Below are 18865 nucleotides of genomic sequence, written 5' to 3'. Positions count from 1 at the left end.
TGATCATTGTATTGTTGTAGACTAGTCTAGGGAGGGTCATTGTATTGTTGTAGACTAGTCTAGGGAGGATCATTGTATTGTTGTAGACTAGTCTCGGGAGGATCATTGTATTGTATTGTTGTAGACTAGTCTCGGGAGGATCAGTGTCTTGTTGTAGACTAGTCTCGGGAGGAACATTGTATTGTTGTAGACTAGTCAAGGGAGGATCATTGTATTGTATTGTTGTAGACTAGTCTCGGGAGGTTCATTGTATTGTTGTAGACTAGTCTAGAGAGGATCATTGTATTGTATTGTTGTAGACTAGTCTAGTGAGGATCATTGTAATGTATTGTTGTGGTCTAGTGAGAATCATTGTATTGTATTGTTGTAGACTAGTCTAGTGAGAATCATTGTATATTATTGTTGTAGACTAGTCTAGTGAGAATCATTGTATTGTATTGTTGTAGACTAGTCTAGTGAGAATCATTGTATTGTTATAGACTAGTCTAGAGAGGATCATTGTATTGTATTGTTGTAGACTAGTCTCGGAAGGATCATTGTATTGTTGTAGACTAGTCTCGGGAGGATCATTGTATTGTATAATTGTAGACTAGTCTAGAGGATCATTATTGTTGTAGACTAGTATAGGGAGGTTCATTGTATTGTTGTAGACTAGTCTAGAGAGGATCATTGTATTGTTGTAGAGTAGTCTAGGGAGGATCATTGTATTGTTGTAGACTAGTCTAGGGAGGATCATTGTATTGTTGTAGACTAGTCTAGGGAGGATCATTGTATTGTTGTAGACTAGTCTAGGGAGGATCATTGTATTGTTGTAGACTAGTCTAGGGAGGATCATTGTATTGTTGTAGACTAGTCTAGGGAGGATCATTGTTTTGTTGTAGACTAGTCTAGGGAGGATCATTGTATTGTATTGTTGTAGACTAGTCTCGGGAAGATCATTGTTGTTGTAGACTAGTCTCGGGAGGATCATTGTTGTTGTAGACTAGTCTAGGGAGGATTATTGTTGTTGTAGACTAGTCTAGGGAGGATCATTGTTGTGTTGTAGACTAGTCTCGGGAGGATCATTGTATTGTATTGTTGTAGACTAGTCTCGGGAGGATCAGTGTCTTGTTGTAGACTAGTCTCGGGAGGAACATTGTATTGTTGTAGACTAGTCAAGGGAGGATTCATTGTATTGTATTGTTGTAGACTAGTCTCGGGAGGTTCATTGTATTGTTGTAGACTAGTCTACTGAGGATCATTGTATTGTTGTAGACTAGTCTAGGGAGGATCATTGTATTGTTGTAGACTAGTCTATGGAGGATCATTGTAGACTAGTCTAGGGAGGATCATTGTATTGTATTGTTGTAGACTAGTCTAGGGAGGATCATTGTATTGTTGTAGACTAGTCTATGGAGGATCATTGTATTGTTGTAGACTAGTCTAGGGAGGATCATTGTATTTTATTGTTGTATTCTAGTATAGGGAGGATCATTCTATTGTTGTAGACTCGTCTCGGGAGGATCATTGTATTGTTGTAGACTAGTCTAGAGAGGATCATTGTATTGTTGTAGACTAGTCTAGGGAGGATTATTGTATTGTATTGTTGTAGACTAGTCTAGGGAGGATCATTGTAGACTAGTCTAGGGAGGAACATTGTATTGTATTGTTGTAGACTAGTCTAAGGAGGATCATTGTATTGTTGTAGACTAGTCTAGGGAGGATCATTGTATTGTATTGTTGTAGACTAGTCTAGGGAGGATTATTGTATTGTATTGTTGTAGACTAGTGTAGAGGATCATTGTATTGTTGTAGACTAGTCTAGGGAGGATCATTGTATTGTTTTAGACTAGTCTAGGGAGGATAATTGTATTGTTGTAGACTAGTCTAGGGAGGATCATTGTATTGTTGTAGACTAGTCTAGGGAGGATCATTGTATTGTTGTAGACTAGTCTAGGGAGGATCATTGTATTGTATTGTTGTAGATTAGTCTAGGGAGGATCATTGTATTGTATTGTTGAAGACTAGTCTCGGGAGGATCATTGCATTTTATTGTTGTAGACTAGTCTAGGGAGGATCATTGTATTGCATTGTTGTAAAATAGTGTTATGAGGATCATTGTATTGTTGTAGACTAGTCTAGGGAGGATCATTGTATTGTTGTAGACTAGTCTAGGGAGGATCATTGTATTGTTGTAGACTAGTCTAGGGAGGATCATTGTATTGTTGTAGACAAGTCTAGGGAGGATCATTGTAGGGAGGATCATTGCATTTTATTGTTGTAGACTAGTCTAGGGAGGATCATTGTATTGTAATGTTGTAGACTAGTCTAGGAAGGATTATTGTATTGCATTGTTGTAAAATAGTGTAGGGAGGATCATTGTATTGTTGTAGACTAGTCTAGGGAGGATCATTGTATTGTTGTAGACTAGTCTAGGGAGGATCATTGTATTGTTGTAGACTAGTCTAGGGAGGATCATTGTATTGTTGTATACTAGTCTAGGGAGGATCATTGTATTGTTGTAGACTAGTCTAGGGAGGATCATTGTATTGTTGTAGACTAGTCTAGGGAGGATCATTGTATAGTTGTAGACTAGTCTAGGGAGGATCATTGTATTGTTCCAGACTAGTCTAGGGAGGATCATTGTATTGTAGTAGACTAGTCTAGAGAGGATCATTGTATTGTTGTAGAGTAGTCTAGGGAGGATCATTGTATTGTTGTAGACTAGTCTAGGGAGGATCATTGTATTGTTGTAGACTAGTCTAGGGATGATCATTGTATTGTTGTAGACTAGTCTAGGGAGGATCATTGTATTGTTGTAGACTAGTCTAGGGAGGATCATTGTATTGTTGTAGACTAGTCTAGGGAGGATCATTGTATTGTTGTAGACAAGTCTAGGGAGGATCATTGTAGGGAGGATCATTGCATTTTATTGTTGTAGACTAGTCTAGGGAGGATCATTGTATTGTATTGTTGTAGACTAGTCTAGGAAGGATCATTGTATTGCATTGTTGTAAAATAGTGTAGGGAGGATCATTGTATTGTTGTAGACTAGTCTAGGGAGGATCATTGTATTGTTGTAGACTAGTCTAGGGAGGATCATTGTATTGTTGTAGACTAGTCTAGGGAGGATCATTGTATTGTTGTAGACTAGTCTAGGGAGGATCATTGTATTGTTGTAGACTAGTCTAGGGAGGATCATTGTATTGTTGTAGACTAGTCTATGGAGGATCATTGTATAGTTGTAGACTAGTCTAGGGAGGATCATTGTATTGTTCCAGACTAGTCTAGGGAGGATCATTGTATTGTAGTAGACTAGTCTAGAGAGGATCATTGTATTGTTGTAGAGTAGTCTAGGGAGGATCATTGTATTGTTGTAGACTAGTCTAGGGAGGATCATTGTATTGTTGTAGACTAGTCTAGGGATGATCATTGTATTGTTGTAGACTAGTCTAGGGAGGATCATTGTATTGTTGTAGACTAGTCTAGGGAGGATCATTGTATTGTTGTAGACTAGTCTAGGGAGGATCATTGTATTGTTGTAGACTAGTCTAGGGAGGATCATTGTTTTGTTGTAGACTAGTCTCGGGAGGATCATTGTTGTTGTAGACTAGTCTAGGGAGGATTATTGTTGTTGTAGACTAGTCTAGGGAGGATCATTGTTGTGTTGTAGACTAGTCTCGGGAGGATCATTGTATTGTATTGTTGTAGACTAGTCTCGGGAGGATCAGTGTCTTGTTGTAGACTAGTCTCGGGAGGAACATTGTATTGTTGTAGACTAGTCAAGGGAGGATTCATTGTATTGTTGTAGACTAGTCTATGGAGGATCATTGTATTGTTGTAGACTAGTCTAGGGAGGATCAAAGTATTTTATTGTTGTATTCTAGTATAGGGAGGATCATTCTATTGTTGTAGACTCGTCTCGGGAGGATCATTGTATTGTTGTAGACTAGTCTAGAGAGGATCATTGTATTGTTGTAGACTAGTCTAGGGAGGATTATTGTATTGTATTGTTGTAGACTAGTCTAGGGAGGATCATTGTAGACTAGTCTAGGGAGGAACATTGTATTGTATTGTTGTAGACTAGTCTAGGGAGGATCATTGTATTGTTGTAGACTAGTCTAGAGAGGATTATTGTATTGTTGTAGACTTGTCTAGGGAGGATCATTGTATTGTATTGTTGTAGACTAGTCTAGAGAGGATCATTGTATTGTTGTAGACTAGTCTAGGGAGGATCATTGTATTGTATTGTTGTAGACTAGTCTAGGGAGGATTATTGTATTGTATTGTTGTAGACTAGTGTAGAGGATCATTGTATTGTTGTAGACTAGTCTAGGGAGGATCATTGTATTGTTTTAGACTAGTCTAGGGAGGATAATTGTATTGTTGTAGACTAGTCTAGGGAGGATCATTGTATTGTTGTAGACTAGTCTAGGGAGGATCATTGTATTGTTGTAGACTAGTCTAGGGAGGATCATTGTATTGTATTGTTGTAGACTAGTCTAGGGAGGATCATTGTATTTTATTGTTGTAGACTAGTCTAGGGAGGATCATTGCATTTTATTGTTGTAGACTAGTCTAGGGAGGATCATTGTATTGCATTGTTGTAAAATAGTGTTGGGAGGATCATTGTATTGTTGTAGACTAGTCTAGGGAGGATCATTGTATTGTTGTAGACTAGTCTAGGGAGGATCATTGTATTTTTGTAGACTAGTCTAGGGAGGATCATTGTATTGTTGTAGACAAGTCTAGGGAGGATCATTGTAGGGAGGATCATTGCATTTTATTGTTGTAGACTAGTCTAGGGAGGATCATTGTATTGTAATGTTGTAGACTAGTCTAGGAAGGATCATTGTATTGCATTGTTGTAAAATAGTGTAGGGAGGATCATTGTATTGTTCCAGACTAGTCTAGGGAGGATCATTGTATTGTAGTAGACTAGTCTAGAGAGGATCATTGTATTGTTGTAGAGTAGTCTAGGGAGGATCATTGTATTGTTGTAGACTAGTCTAGGGAGGATCATTGTATTGTTGTAGACTAGTCTAGGGATGATCATTGTATTGTTGTAGACTAGTCTAGGGAGGATCATTGTATTGTTGTAGACTAGTCTAGGGAGGATCATTGTATTGTTGTAGACTAGTCTAGGGAGGATCATTGTATTGTTGTAGACTAGTCTAGGGAGGATCATTGTTTTGTTGTAGACTAGTCTAGGGAGGATCATTGTATTGTATTGTTGTAGACTAGTCTCGGGAAGATCATTGTTGTTGTAGACTAGTCTCGGGAGGATCATTGTTGTTGTAGACTAGTCTAGGGAGGATTATTGTTGTTGTAGACTAGTCTAGGGAGGATCATTGTTGTGTTGTAGACTAGTCTCGGGAGGATCATTCTATTGTATTGTTGTAGACTAGTCTCGGGAGGATCAGTGTCTTGTTGTAGACTAGTCTCGGGAGGAACATTGTATTGTTGTAGACTAGTCAAGGGAGGATCATTGTATTGTATTGTTGTAGACTAGTCTCGGGAGGTTCATTGTATTGTTGTAGACTAGTCTAGAGAGGATCATTGTATCGTATTGTTGTAGACTAGTCTAGTGAGGATCATTGTAATGTATTGTTGTGGTCTAGTGAGAATCATTGTATTGTATTGTTTTAGACTAGTCTAGTGAGAATCATTGTATATTATTGTTGTAGACTAGTCTAGTGAGAATCATTGTATTGTATTGTTGTAGACTAGTCTAGTGAGAATCATTGTATTGTTATAGACTAGTCTAGAGAGGATCATTGTATTGTATTGTTGTAGACTAGTCTCGGAAGGATCATTGTATTGTTGTAGACTAGTCTCGGGAGGATCATTGTATTGTATAATTGTAGACTAGTCTAGAGGATCATTATTGTTGTAGACTAGTATAGGGAGGTTCATTGTATTGTTGTAGACTAGTCTAGAGAGGATCATTGTATTGTTGTAGACTAGTAAAGGGAGGATCATTGTATTGTATTGTTGTAGACTAGTATAGAGAGGATCATTGTATTGTTGTAGACTAGTATAGAGAGGATCATTGTATTGTTGTAGACTAGTCTAGGAGGATCATTGTATTGTTGTAGACTACTCTAGGGAGGATCATTGTATTGTTGTGGATTAGTCTAGGGAGGATCATTGTATTGTTGTAGACTAGTCTAGGGAGGATCATTATATTGTTGTAGACTAGTCTTGAGAAGATCATTGTATTGTTGTAGACTAGTCTAGGGAGAATCATTGTAGACTAGTCTAGTGAGAACCATTGTATTGTATTGTATTCCACTAGTCTAGTGAGAATCATTGTATTGTTATAGACTAGTCTAGTGAGAATCATTGTATTGTTGTAGACTAGTCTAGAGAGGTTCATTGTATTGTTGTAGACTAGTCTAGGAGGATCATTGTATTGTTGTAGACTACTCTAGAGAGGTTCATTGTATTGTTGTAGACTAGTCTAGGGAGGTTCATTGTATTGTTGTAGACTAGTCTAGAGAGGATCATTGTATTGTTGTAGACTAGTCTACTGAGGATCATTGTATTGTATTGTTGTAGAAAAGTCTAGAGGATCATTATTGTTGTAGACTAGTCTAGGGAGGTTCATTGTATTGTTGTAGACTAGTCTACTGAGGATCATTGTATTGTTGTAGACTAGTCTGGTGAGGATCATTGTATTGTTGTAGACTAGTCTAGGGAGGATCATTGTATTGTTGTAGACTAGTCTAGCGAGGATCATTGTACTGTTGTAGACTAGTGCAGGTAGGATCATTGTATAGTTGTTGACTAGTCTCGGGAGGATCATTGTCTTGTTGTAGACTAGTCTAGGGAGGATCATTGTATTGTTGTAGACTAGTCTGGAGAGGATCGTTGTATTGTATTGTTGTAGACTAGTCTAGGGAGGATCATTGTATTGTTGTAGACTAGTCTAGAGAGGATCATTGTATTGTTGTAGGCTAGTCTAGTTGAGGATCATTGTATTGTATTGTTGTAGACTAGTCTAGGGAGGATCATTGTATTGTTGTAGACTAGTCTAGGGAGGATCATTGTATTGTATTGTTGTAGACTAGTGTAGAGAGGATCATTGTATTGTTGTAGACTACTCTAGGGAGGATTATTGTATTTTAATGTTGTATTCTAGTCTAGGGAGGATCATTGTATTGTTGTAGACTCGTCTCGGGAGGATCATTGTATTGTTGTAGACTCGTCTCGGAGGATCATTGTATTGTTGTAGACTCTTCTAGAGAGGATCATTGTATTGTTGTAGACTAGTCTAGGGAGAATCATTGTAGACTAGTCTAGTGAGAACCATTGTATTGTATTGTTGTCCACTAGTCTAGAGAGGATCATTGTATTGTTGTAGACTAGTCTAGAGAGGATAATTGTATTGTTGTAGACTAGTCAAGGGAGGATTCATTGTATTGTATTGTTGTAGACTAGTCTCGGGAGGTTCATTGTATTGTTGTAGACTAGTCTACTGAGGATCATTGTATTGTTGTAGACTAGTCTAGGGAGGATCATTGTATTGTTGTAGACTAGTCTAGGGAGGATCATTGTATTGTTGTAGACTAGTCTGGAGAGGATCGTTGTATTGTATTGTTGTAGACTAGTCTAGGGAGGATCATTGTATTTTATTGTTGTAGACTAGTCTAGGGAGGATTATTGTATTTTATTGTTGTAGACTAGTCTAGGGAGGATCATTGTATTGTTGTAGACTAGTCTAGGGAGGATCATTGTATTGTTGTAGACTAGTCTAGGGAGGATCATTGTATTGTTGTAGACTAGTCTAGGGAGGATCATTGTACTGTTGTAGACTAGTGCAGGTAGGATCATTGTATAGTTGTAGATTAGTCTCGGGAGGATCATTGTCTTGTTGTAGACTAGTCTAGGGAGGATCATTGTATTGTTGTAGACTAGTCTGGAGAGGATCGTTGTATTGTATTGTTGTAGACTAGTCTAGGGAGGATCATTGTATTTTATTGTTGTAGACTAGTCTAGGGAGGATCATTGTATTTTATTGTTGTAGACTAGTCTAGGGAGGATCATTGTATTGTTGTAGACTAGTCTAGAGAGGATCATTGTATTGTTGTAGGCTAGTCTAGGGAGGATCATTGTATTGTATTGTTGTAGACTAGTCTAGGGAGGATCATTGTATTGTTGTAGACTAGTCTAGGGAGGATCATTGTATTGTATTGTTGTAGACTAGTGTAGAGAGGATCATTGTATTGTTACAGACTTGTCTAGGGAGGTCATTGTATTGTTGTAGACTAGTCTAGGGAGGATCATTGTAATGTATTATTGTAGACTAGTCTAGGGAGGATCATTGTATTGTTGTAGACTAGTCAAGAGAGGATCATTGTATTGTTGTAGACTCATCTCGGGAGGATCATTGTATTGTTGTAGACTCATCTCGGGAGGATCATTGTATTGTTGTAGACTCGTCTCGGGAGGATCATTGTATTGTTGTAGACTCGTCTCGGAGGATCATTGTATTGTTGTAGACTAGTCTAGGGAGGATTATTGTATTGTATTGTTGTAGACTAGTCTAGGGAGGATTATTGTATTTTATTGTTGTATTCTAGTCTAGGGAGGATCATTGTATTGTTGTAGACTCGTCTCGGGAGGATCATTGCATTGTTGTAGACTCGTCTCGGAGGATCATTGTATTGTTGTAGACTAGTCTAGAGAGGATCATTGTATTGTTGTAGACTAGTCTAGAGAGGATTATTGTATTGTTGTAGACTAGTCTAGGGAGGATCATTGTAGACTAGTCAAGGGAGGATCATTGTATTGTATTGTTGTAGACTAGTCTAGAGAGGATCATTGTATTGTTGTAGACTAGTCTAGGGAGGATCATTGTATTGTATTGTTGTAGACTAGTCTAGGGAGGATTATTGTATTGTATTGTTGTAGACTAGTCTAGAGGATCATTATTGTTGTAGACTAGTCTAGAGAGGATCATTGTATTGTTGTAGACTAGTCAAGGGAGGATCATTGTATTGTATTGTTGTAGACTAGTCTCGGGAGGTTCATTGTATTGTTGTAGACTAGTCTCGGGAGGATCATTGTATTGTATTGTTGTAGACTAGTATAGAGAGGATCATTGTATTGTTGTAGACTAGTATAGAGAGGATCATTGTATTGTTGTAGACTAGTCTAGGAGGATCATTGTATTGTTGTAGACTACTCTAGGGAGGATCATTGTATTGTTGTAGACTAGTCTAGGGAGGATCATTGTATTGTTGTAGACTAGTCTAGGGAGGATCATTGTATTGTTGTAGACTAGTCTAGGGAGGATCATTGTATTGTTGTAGACTAGTCTAGGGAGGATCATTGTATTGTATTGTTGTAGACTAGTCTAGGGAGGATCATTGTTGTTGTAGACTAGTCTCGGGAGGATCATTGTTGTTGTAGACTAGTCTAGGGAGTATCATTGTTGTTGTAGACTAGTCTAGGGAGGATCATTGTTGTTGTAGACTAGTCTAGGGAGGATCATTGTTTTGTTGTAGACTAGTCTCGGGAGGATCATTGTATTGTATTGTTGTAGACTAGTCTCGGGAGGATCATTGTCTTGTTGTAGACTAGTCTCGGGAGGATCATTGTAATGTTGTAGACTAGTCTCGGGAGGTTCATTGTAATGTTGTAGACTAGTCTTGAGAGGATCATTGTATTGTATTGTTGTAGACTAGTCTCGGGAGGTTCATTGTATTGTTGTAGACTAGTCTAGTGAGGATCATTGTATTGTATTGTTGTAGACTAGTCTAGGGAGGATTATTGTATTGTATTGTTGTAGACTAGTCTAGAGGATCATTATTGTTGTAGACTAGTCTAGAGAGGATCATTGTATTGTTGTAGACTAGTCAAGGGAGGATCATTGTATTGTATTGTTGTAGACTAGTCTCGGGAGGTTCATTGTATTGTTGTAGACTAGTCTCGGGAGGATCATTGTATTGTATTGTTGTAGACTAGTATAGAGAGGATCATTGTATTGTTGTAGACTAGTATAGAGAGGATCATTGTATTGTTGTAGACTAGTCTAGGAGGATCATTGTATTGTTGTAGACTACTCTAGGGAGGATCATTGTATTGTTGTAGACTAGTCTAGAGAGGTTCATTGTATTGTTGTAGACTAGTCTAGGGAGGTTCATTGTATTGTTGTAGACTAGTCTAGGGAGGTTCATTGTATTGTTGTAGACTAGTCTAGAGAGGATCATTGTATTGTTGTAGACTAGTCAAGGGAGGATCATTGTATTGTATTGTTGTAGACTAGTCTCGGGAGGTTCATTGTATTGTTGTAGACTAGTCTAGTGAGAATCATTGTATTGTTATAGACTAGTCTAGAGAGGATCATTGTATTGTATTGTTGTAGACTAGTCTCGGAAGGATCATTGTATTGTTGTAGACTAGTCTCGGGAGGATCATTGTATTGTATGGTTGTAGACTAGTCTAGAGGATCATTATTGTTGTAGACTAGTCTAGGGAGGTTCATTGTATTGTTGTAGACTAGTCTAGAGAGGATCATTGTATTGTTGTAGACTAGTCTCAGGAGGATCATTGTATTGTATTGTTGTAGACTAGTCTCAGGAGGATCATTGTATTGTATTGTTGTAGACTAGTATAGAGAGGATCATTGTATTGTTGTAGACTAGTATAGAGAGGATCATTGTATTGTTGTAGACTAGTCTAGGAGGATCATTGTATTGTTGTAGACTACTCTAGGGAGGATCATTGTATTGTTGTGGACTAGTCTAGGGAGGATCATTGTATTGTTGTAGACTAGTCTAGGGAGGATCATTATATTGTTGTAGACTAGTCTAGGGAGAATCATTGTTGTTGTAGACTAGTCTAGGGAGGATTATTGTTGTTGTAGACTAGTCTAGGGAGGATCATTGTTGTGTTGTAGACTAGTCTCGGGAGGATCATTGTATTGTATTGTTGTAGACTAGTCTCGGGAGGATCAGTGTCTTGTTGTAGACTAGTCTCGGGAGGAACATTGTATTGTTGTAGACTAGTCAAGGGAGGATCATTGTATTGTATTGTTGTAGACTAGTCTCGGGAGGTTCATTGTATTGTTGTAGACTAGTCTAGAGAGGATCATTGTATTGTATTGTTGTAGACTAGTCTAGTGAGGATCATTGTAATTTATTGTTGTGGTCTAGTGAGAATCATTGTATTGTATTGTTGTAGACTAGTCTAGTGAGAATCATTGTATATTATTGTTGTAGACTAGTCTAGTGAGAATCATTGTATTGTATTGTTGTAGACTAGTCTAGTGAGAATCATTGTATTGTTATAGACTAGTCTAGAGAGGATCATTGTATTGTATTGTTGTAGACTAGTCTCGGAAGGATCATTGTATTGTTGTAGACTAGTCTCGGGAGGATCATTGTATTGTATAATTGTAGACTAGTCTAGAGGATCATTATTGTTGTAGACTAGTATAGGGAGGTTCATTGTATTGTTGTAGACTAGTCTAGAGAGGATCATTGTATTGTTGTAGACTAGTCTAGGAGGATCATTGTATTGTTGTAGACTACTCTAGGGAGGATCATTGTATTGTTGTGGACTAGTCTAGGGAGGATCATTGTATTGTTGTAGACTAGTCTAGGGAGGATCATTATATTGTTGTAGACTAGTCTTGAGAAGATCATTGTATTGTTGTAGACTAGTCTAGAGAGGATCATTGTATTGTTGTAGGCTAGTCTAGGGAGGATCATTGTATTGTATTGTTGTAGACTAGTCTCGGGAGGATCATTGTAATGTTGTAGACTAGTCTCGGGAGGTTCATTGTATTGTTGTAGACTAGTCTAGTGAGGATCATTGTATTGTATTGTTGTGGTCTAGTGAGAATCATTGTATTGTATTGTTGTAGACTAGTCTCGGAAGGATCATTGTATTGTTGTAGACTAGTCTCGGGAGGATCATTGTATTGTATTGTTGTAGACTAGTCTAGAGGATCATTATTATTGTAGACTAGTCTAGGGAGGTTCATTGTATTGTTGTAGACTAGTCTAGAGAGGATCATTGTATTGTTGTAGACTAGTAAAGGGAGGATCATTGTAATGTATTGTTGTAGACTAGTCTCGGGAGGTTCATTGTATTGTTGTAGACTAGTCTCGGGAGGATCATTGTATTGTATTGTTGTAGACTAGTATAGAGAGGATCATTGTATTGTTGTAATCTACTCTAGGGAGGATCATTGTATTGTTGTAGACTAGTCTAGGGAGGATCATTGTATTGTTGTAGACTAGTCTAGGGAGAATCATTGTAGACTAGTCAAGTGAGAACCATTGTATTGTATTGTTCTCCACTAGCCTAGTGAGAATCATTGTATTGTTATAGACTAGTCTACTGAGGATCATTGTATTGTATTGTTGTAGACTAGTCTAGAGGATCATTATTGTTGTAGACTAGTCTAGGGAGGTTCATTGTATTGTTGTAGACTAGTCTAGGGAGGTTCATTGTATTGTTGTAGAGTAGTCTAGAGAGGATCATTGTATTGTTGTAGACTAGTCAAGGGAGGATCATTGTATTGTATTGTTGTAGACTAGTCTCGGGAGGTTCATTGTATTGTTGTAGACTAGTCTAGTGAGAATCATTGTATTGTTATAGACTAGTCTAGAGAGGATCATTGTATTGTATTGTTGTAGACTAGTCTCGGAAGGATCATTGTATTGTTGTAGACTAGTCTCAGGAGGATCATTGTATTGTATTGTTGTAGACTAGTCTAGAGGATCATTATTGTTGTAGAGTAGTCTAGGGAGGTTCATTGTATTGTTGTAGACAAGTCTAGAGAGGATCATTGTATTGTTGTAGACTAGTAAAGGGAGGATAATTGTATTGTATTGTTGTAGACTAGTCTCAGGAGGATCATTGTATTGTATTGTTGTAGACTAGTATAGAGAGGATCATTGTATTGTTGTAGACTAGTATAGAGAGGATCATTGTATTGTTGTAGACTAGTCTAGGAGGATCATTGTATTGTTGTAGACTACTCTAGGGAGGATCATTGTATTGTTGTGGACTAGTCTAGGGAGGATCATTGTATTGTTGTAGACTAGTCTAGGGAGGATCATTATATTGTTGTAGACTAGTCTAGGGAGAATCATTGTAGACTAGTCTAGTGAGAACCATTGTATTGTATTGTTGTCCACTAGTCTAGTGAGAATCATTGTATTGTTATAGACTAGTCTAGTGAGAATCATTGTATTGTTGTAGACTAGTCTAGAGAGGTTCATTGTATTGTTGTAGACTAGTCTAGGGAGGTTCATTGTATTTTTGTAGACTAGTCTAGAGAGGATCATTGTATTGTTGTAGACTAGTCTACTGAGGATCATTGTATTGTATTGTTGTAGACTAGTCTAGAGGATCATTATTGTTGTAGACTAGTCTAGGGAGGTTCATTGTATTGTTGTAGACTAGTCTAGGGAGGATCATTGTATTGTTGTAGACTAGTCTGGAGAGGATCGTTGTATTGTATTGTTGTAGACTAGTCTAGGGAGGATCATTGTATTTTATTGTTGTAGACTAGTCTAGGTAGGATCATTGTATTTTATTGTTGTAGACTAGTCAAGGGAGGATCATTGTATTGTTGTAGACTAGTCTAGAGAAGATCATTGTATTGTTGTAGGCTAGTCTAGGGAGGATCATTGTATTGTATTGTTGTAGACTAGTCTAGGGAGGATCATTGTATTGTTGTAGACTAGTCTAGGGAGGATCATTGTATTGTATTGTTGTAGACTAGTGTAGAGAGGATCATTGTATTGTTACAGACTTGTCTAGGGAGGTCATTGAATTGTTGTAGACTAGTCTAGGGAGGATCATTGTATTGTATTATTGTAGACTAGTCTAGGGAGGATCATTGTATTGTTGTAGACTAGTCTAGAGAGGATCATTGTATTGTTGTAGACTCATCTCGGGAGGATCATTGTATTGTTGTAGACTCATCTCGGGAGGATCATTGTATTGTTGTAGACTCGTCTCGGAGGATCATTGTATTGTTGTAGACTAGTCTAGGGAGGATTATTGTATTGTATTGTTGTAGACTAGTCTAGGGAGGATCACTGTATTGTTGTAGACTCGTCTCGGAGGATCATTGTATTGGTGTAGACTAGTCTAGAGAGGATCATTGTATTGTTGTAGACTAGTCTAGGGAGGATCATTGTATTGTTGTAGACTAGTCTAGAGAGGATTATTGTATTGTTGTAGACTAGTCTAGGGAGGATCATTGTAGACTAGTCAAGGGAGGATCATTGTATTGTTGTAGACTAGTCTAGGGAGGATCATTGTATTGTTGTAGACTAGTCTAGAGAGGTTCATTGTATTGTTGTAGACTAGTCTAGAGAGGTTCATTGTATTGTTGTAGGCTAGTCTAGGGAGGTTCATTGTATCGTTGTAGACTAGTCTAGAGAGGATCATTGTATTGTTGTAGACTAGTCTAGAGGATCATTATTGTTGTAGACTAGTCTAGGGAGGTTCATTGTATTGTTGTAGACTAGTCTAGGGAGGTTCATTGTATTGTTGTAGACTAGTCTAGAGAGGATCATTGTATTGTTGTAGACTAGTCAAGGGAGGATCATTGTATTGTATTGTTGTAGACTAGTCTCGGGAGGTTCATTGTATTGTTGTAGACTAGTCTAGTGAGAATCATTGTATTGTTATAGACTAGTCTAGAGAGGATCATTGTATTGTATTGTTGTAGACTAGTCTCGGAAGGATCATTGTATTGTTGTAGACTAGTCTCGGGAGGATCATTGTATTGTATGGTTGTAGACTAGTCTAGAGGATCATTATTGTTGTAGACTAGTCTAGGGAGGTTCATTGTATTGTTGTAGACTAGTCTAGAGAGGATCATTGTATTGTTGTAGACTAGTCTCAGGAGGATCATTGTATTGTATTGTTGTAGACTAGTCTCAGGAGGATCATTGTATTGTATTGTTGTAGACTAGTATAGAGAGGATCATTGTATTGTTGTAGACTAGTATAGAGAGGATCATTGTATTGTTGTAGACTAGTCTAGGAGGATCATTGTATTGTTGTAGACTACTCTAGGGAGGATCATTGTATTGTTGTGGACTAGTCTAGGGAGGATCATTGTATTGTTGTAGACTAGTCTAGGGAGGATCATTATATTGTTGTAGACTAGTCTTGAGAAGATCATTGTATTGTTGTAGACTAGTCTAGGGAGAATCATTGTTGTTGTAGACTAGTCTAGGGAGGATTATTGTTGTTGTAGACTAGTCTAGGGAGGATCATTGTTGTGTTGTAGACTAGTCTCGGGAGGATCATTGTATTGTATTGTTGTAGACTAGTCTCGGGAGGATCAGTGTCTTGTTGTAGACTAGTCTCGGGAGGAACATTGTATTGTTGTAGACTAGTCAAGGGAGGATCATTGTATTGTATTGTTGTAGACTAGTCTCGGGAGGTTCATTGTATTGTTGTAGACTAGTCTAGAGAGGATCATTGTATTGTATTGTTGTAGACTAGTCTAGTGAGGATCATTGTAATTTATTGTTGTGGTCTAGTGAGAATCATTGTATTGTATTGTTGTAGACTAGTCTAGTGAGAATCATTGTATATTATTGTTGTAGACTAGTCTAGTGAGAATCATTGTATTGTATTGTTGTAGACTAGTCTAGTGAGAATCATTGTATTGTTATAGACTAGTCTAGAGAGGATCATTGTATTGTATTGTTGTAGACTAGTCTCGGAAGGATCATTGTATTGTTGTAGACTAGTCTCGGGAGGATCATTGTATTGTATAATTGTAGACTAGTCTAGAGGATCATTATTGTTGTAGACTAGTATAGGGAGGTTCATTGTATTGTTGTAGACTAGTCTAGAGAGGATCATTGTATTGTTGTAGACTAGTCTAGGAGGATCATTGTATTGTTGTAGACTACTCTAGGGAGGATCATTGTATTGTTGTGGACTAGTCTAGGGAGGATCATTGTATTGTTGTAGACTAGTCTAGGGAGGATCATTATATTGTTGTAGACTAGTCTTGAGAAGATCATTGTATTGTTGTAGACTAGTCTAGGGAGAATCATTGTAGACTAGTCTAGTGAGAACCATTGTATTGTATTGTTGTCCACTAGTCTAGTGAGAATCATTGTATTGTTATAGACTAGTCTAGTGAGAATCATTGTATTGTTGTAGACTAGTCTAGAGAGGTTCATTGTATTGTTGTAGACTAGTCTAGGAGGATCATTGTATTGTTGTAGACTACTCTAGAGAGGTTCATTGTATTGTTGTAGACTAGTCTAGGGAGGTTCATTGTATTGTTGTAGACTAGTCTAGAGAGGATCATTGTATTGTTGTAGACTAGTCTACTGAGGATCATTGTATTGTATTGTTGTAGACTAGTCTAGAGGATCATTATTGTTGTAGACTAGTCTAGGGAGGTTCATTGTATTGTTGTAGACTAGTCTAGAGAGGATCATTGTATTGTTGTAGACTAGTCTACTGAGGATCATTGTATTGTTGTAGACTAGTCTGGTGAGGATCATTGTATTGTTGTAGACTAGTCTAGGGAGGATCATTGTATTGTTGTAGACTAGTCTAGGGAGGATCATTGTACTGTTGTAGACTAGTGCAGGTAGGATCATTGTATAGTTGTTGACTAGTCTCGGGAGGATCATTGTCTTGTTGTAGACTAGTCTAGGGAGGATCATTGTATTGTTGTAGACTAGTCTGGAGAGGATCTTTGTATTGTATTGTTGTAGACTAGTCTAGGGAGGATCATTGTATTGTTGTAGACTAGTCAAGGGAGGATCATTGTATTGTATTGTTGTAGACTAGTCTCGGGAGGTTCATTGTATTGTTGTAGACTAGTCTAGTGAGAATCATTGTATTGTTATAGACTAGTCTAGAGAGGATCATTGTATTGTTGTAGACTAGTCTAGAGGATCATTATTGTTGTAGACTAGTCTAGGGAGGTTCATTGTATTGTTGTAGACTAGTCTAGGGAGGTTCATTGTATTGTTGTAGACTAGTCTAGAGAGGATCATTGTATTGTTGTAGACTAGTCAAGGGAGGATCATTGTATTGTATTGTTGTAGACTAGTCTCGGGAGGTTCATTGTATTGTTGTAGACTAGTCTAGTGAGAATCATTGTATTGTTATAGACTAGTCTAGAGAGGATCATTGTATTGTATTGTTGTAGACTAGTCTCGGAAGGATCATTGTATTGTTGTAGACTAGTCTCGGGAGGATCATTGTATTGTATGGTTGTAGACTAGTCTAGAGGATCATTATTGTTGTAGACTAGTCTAGGGAGGTTCATTGTATTGTTGTAGACTAGTCTAGAGAGGATCATTGTATTGTTGTAGACTAGTCTCAGGAGGATCATTGTATTGTATTGTTGTAGACTAGTCTCAGGAGGATCATTGTATTGTATTGTTGTAGACTAGTATAGAGAGGATCATTGTATTGTTGTAGACTAGTATAGAGAGGATCATTGTATTGTTGTAGACTAGTCTAGGAGGATCATTGTATTGTTGTAGACTACTCTAGGGAGGATCATTGTATTGTTGTGGACTAGTCTAGGGAGGATCATTGTATTGTTGTAGACTAGTCTAGGGAGGATCATTATATTGTTGTAGACTAGTCTTGAGAAGATCATTGTATTGTTGTAGACTAGTCTAGGGAGAATCATTGTTGTTGTAGACTAGTCTAGGGAGGATTATTGTTGTTGTAGACTAGTCTAGGGAGGATCATTGTTGTGTTGTAGACTAGTCTCGGGAGGATCATTGTATTGTATTGTTGTAGACTAGTCTCGGGAGGATCAGTGTCTTGTTGTAGACTAGTCTCGGGAGGAACATTGTATTGTTGTAGACTAGTCAAGGGAGGATCATTGTATTGTATTGTTGTAGACTAGTCTCGGGAGGTTCATTGTATTGTTGTAGACTAGTCTAGAGAGGATCATTGTATTGTATTGTTGTAGACTAGTCTAGTGAGGATCATTGTAATGTATTGTTGTGGTCTAGTGAGAATCATTGTATTGTATTGTTGTAGACTAGTCTAGTGAGAATCATTGTATATTATTGTTGTAGACTAGTCTAGTGAGAATCATTGTATTGTATTGTTGTAGACTAGTCTAGTGAGAATCATTGTATTGTTATAGACTAGTCTAGAGAGGATCATTGTATTGTATTGTTGTAGACTAGTCTCGGAAGGATCATTGTATTGTTGTAGACTAGTCTCGGGAGGATCATTGTATTGTATAATTGTAGACTAGTCTAGAGGATCATTATTGTTGTAGACTAGTATAGGGAGGTTCATTGTATTGTTGTAGACTAGTCTAGAGAGGATCATTGTATTGTTGTAGACTAGTCTAGGAGGATCATTGTATTGTTGTAGACTACTCTAGGGAGGATCATTGTATTGTTGTGGACTAGTCTAGGGAGGATCATTGTATTGTTGTAGACTAGTCTAGGGAGGATCATTATATTGTTGTAGACTAGTCTTGAGAAGATCATTGTATTGTTGTAGACTAGTCTAGGGAGAATCATTGTAGACTAGTCTAGTGAGAACCATTGTATTGTATTGTTGTCCACTAGTCTAGTGAGAATCATTGTATTGTTATAGACTAGTCTAGTGAGAATCATTGTATTGTTGTAGACTAGTCTAGAGAGGTTCATTGTATTGTTGTAGACTAGTCTAGGAGGATCATTGTATTGTTGTAGACTACTCTAGAGAGGTTCATTGTATTGTTGTAGACTAGTCTAGGGAGGTTCATTGTATTGTTGTAGACTAGTCTAGAGAGGATCATTGTATTGTTGTAGACTAGTCTACTGAGGATCATTGTATTGTATTGTTGTAGACTAGTCTAGAGGATCATTATTGTTGTAGACTAGTCTAGGGAGGTTCATTGTATTGTTGT

The sequence above is a fragment of the Salmo salar genome, chromosome 09 (assembly GCF_965601325.2).
Source record: "Salmo salar chromosome 09, fSalSal1, whole genome shotgun sequence".
NCBI classification, from domain to species: domain Eukaryota; kingdom Metazoa; phylum Chordata; class Actinopteri; order Salmoniformes; family Salmonidae; genus Salmo; species Salmo salar.
The sequence above is the reverse complement of the archived record's forward strand: the minus strand, read 5'-3'. Positions refer to the sequence as shown.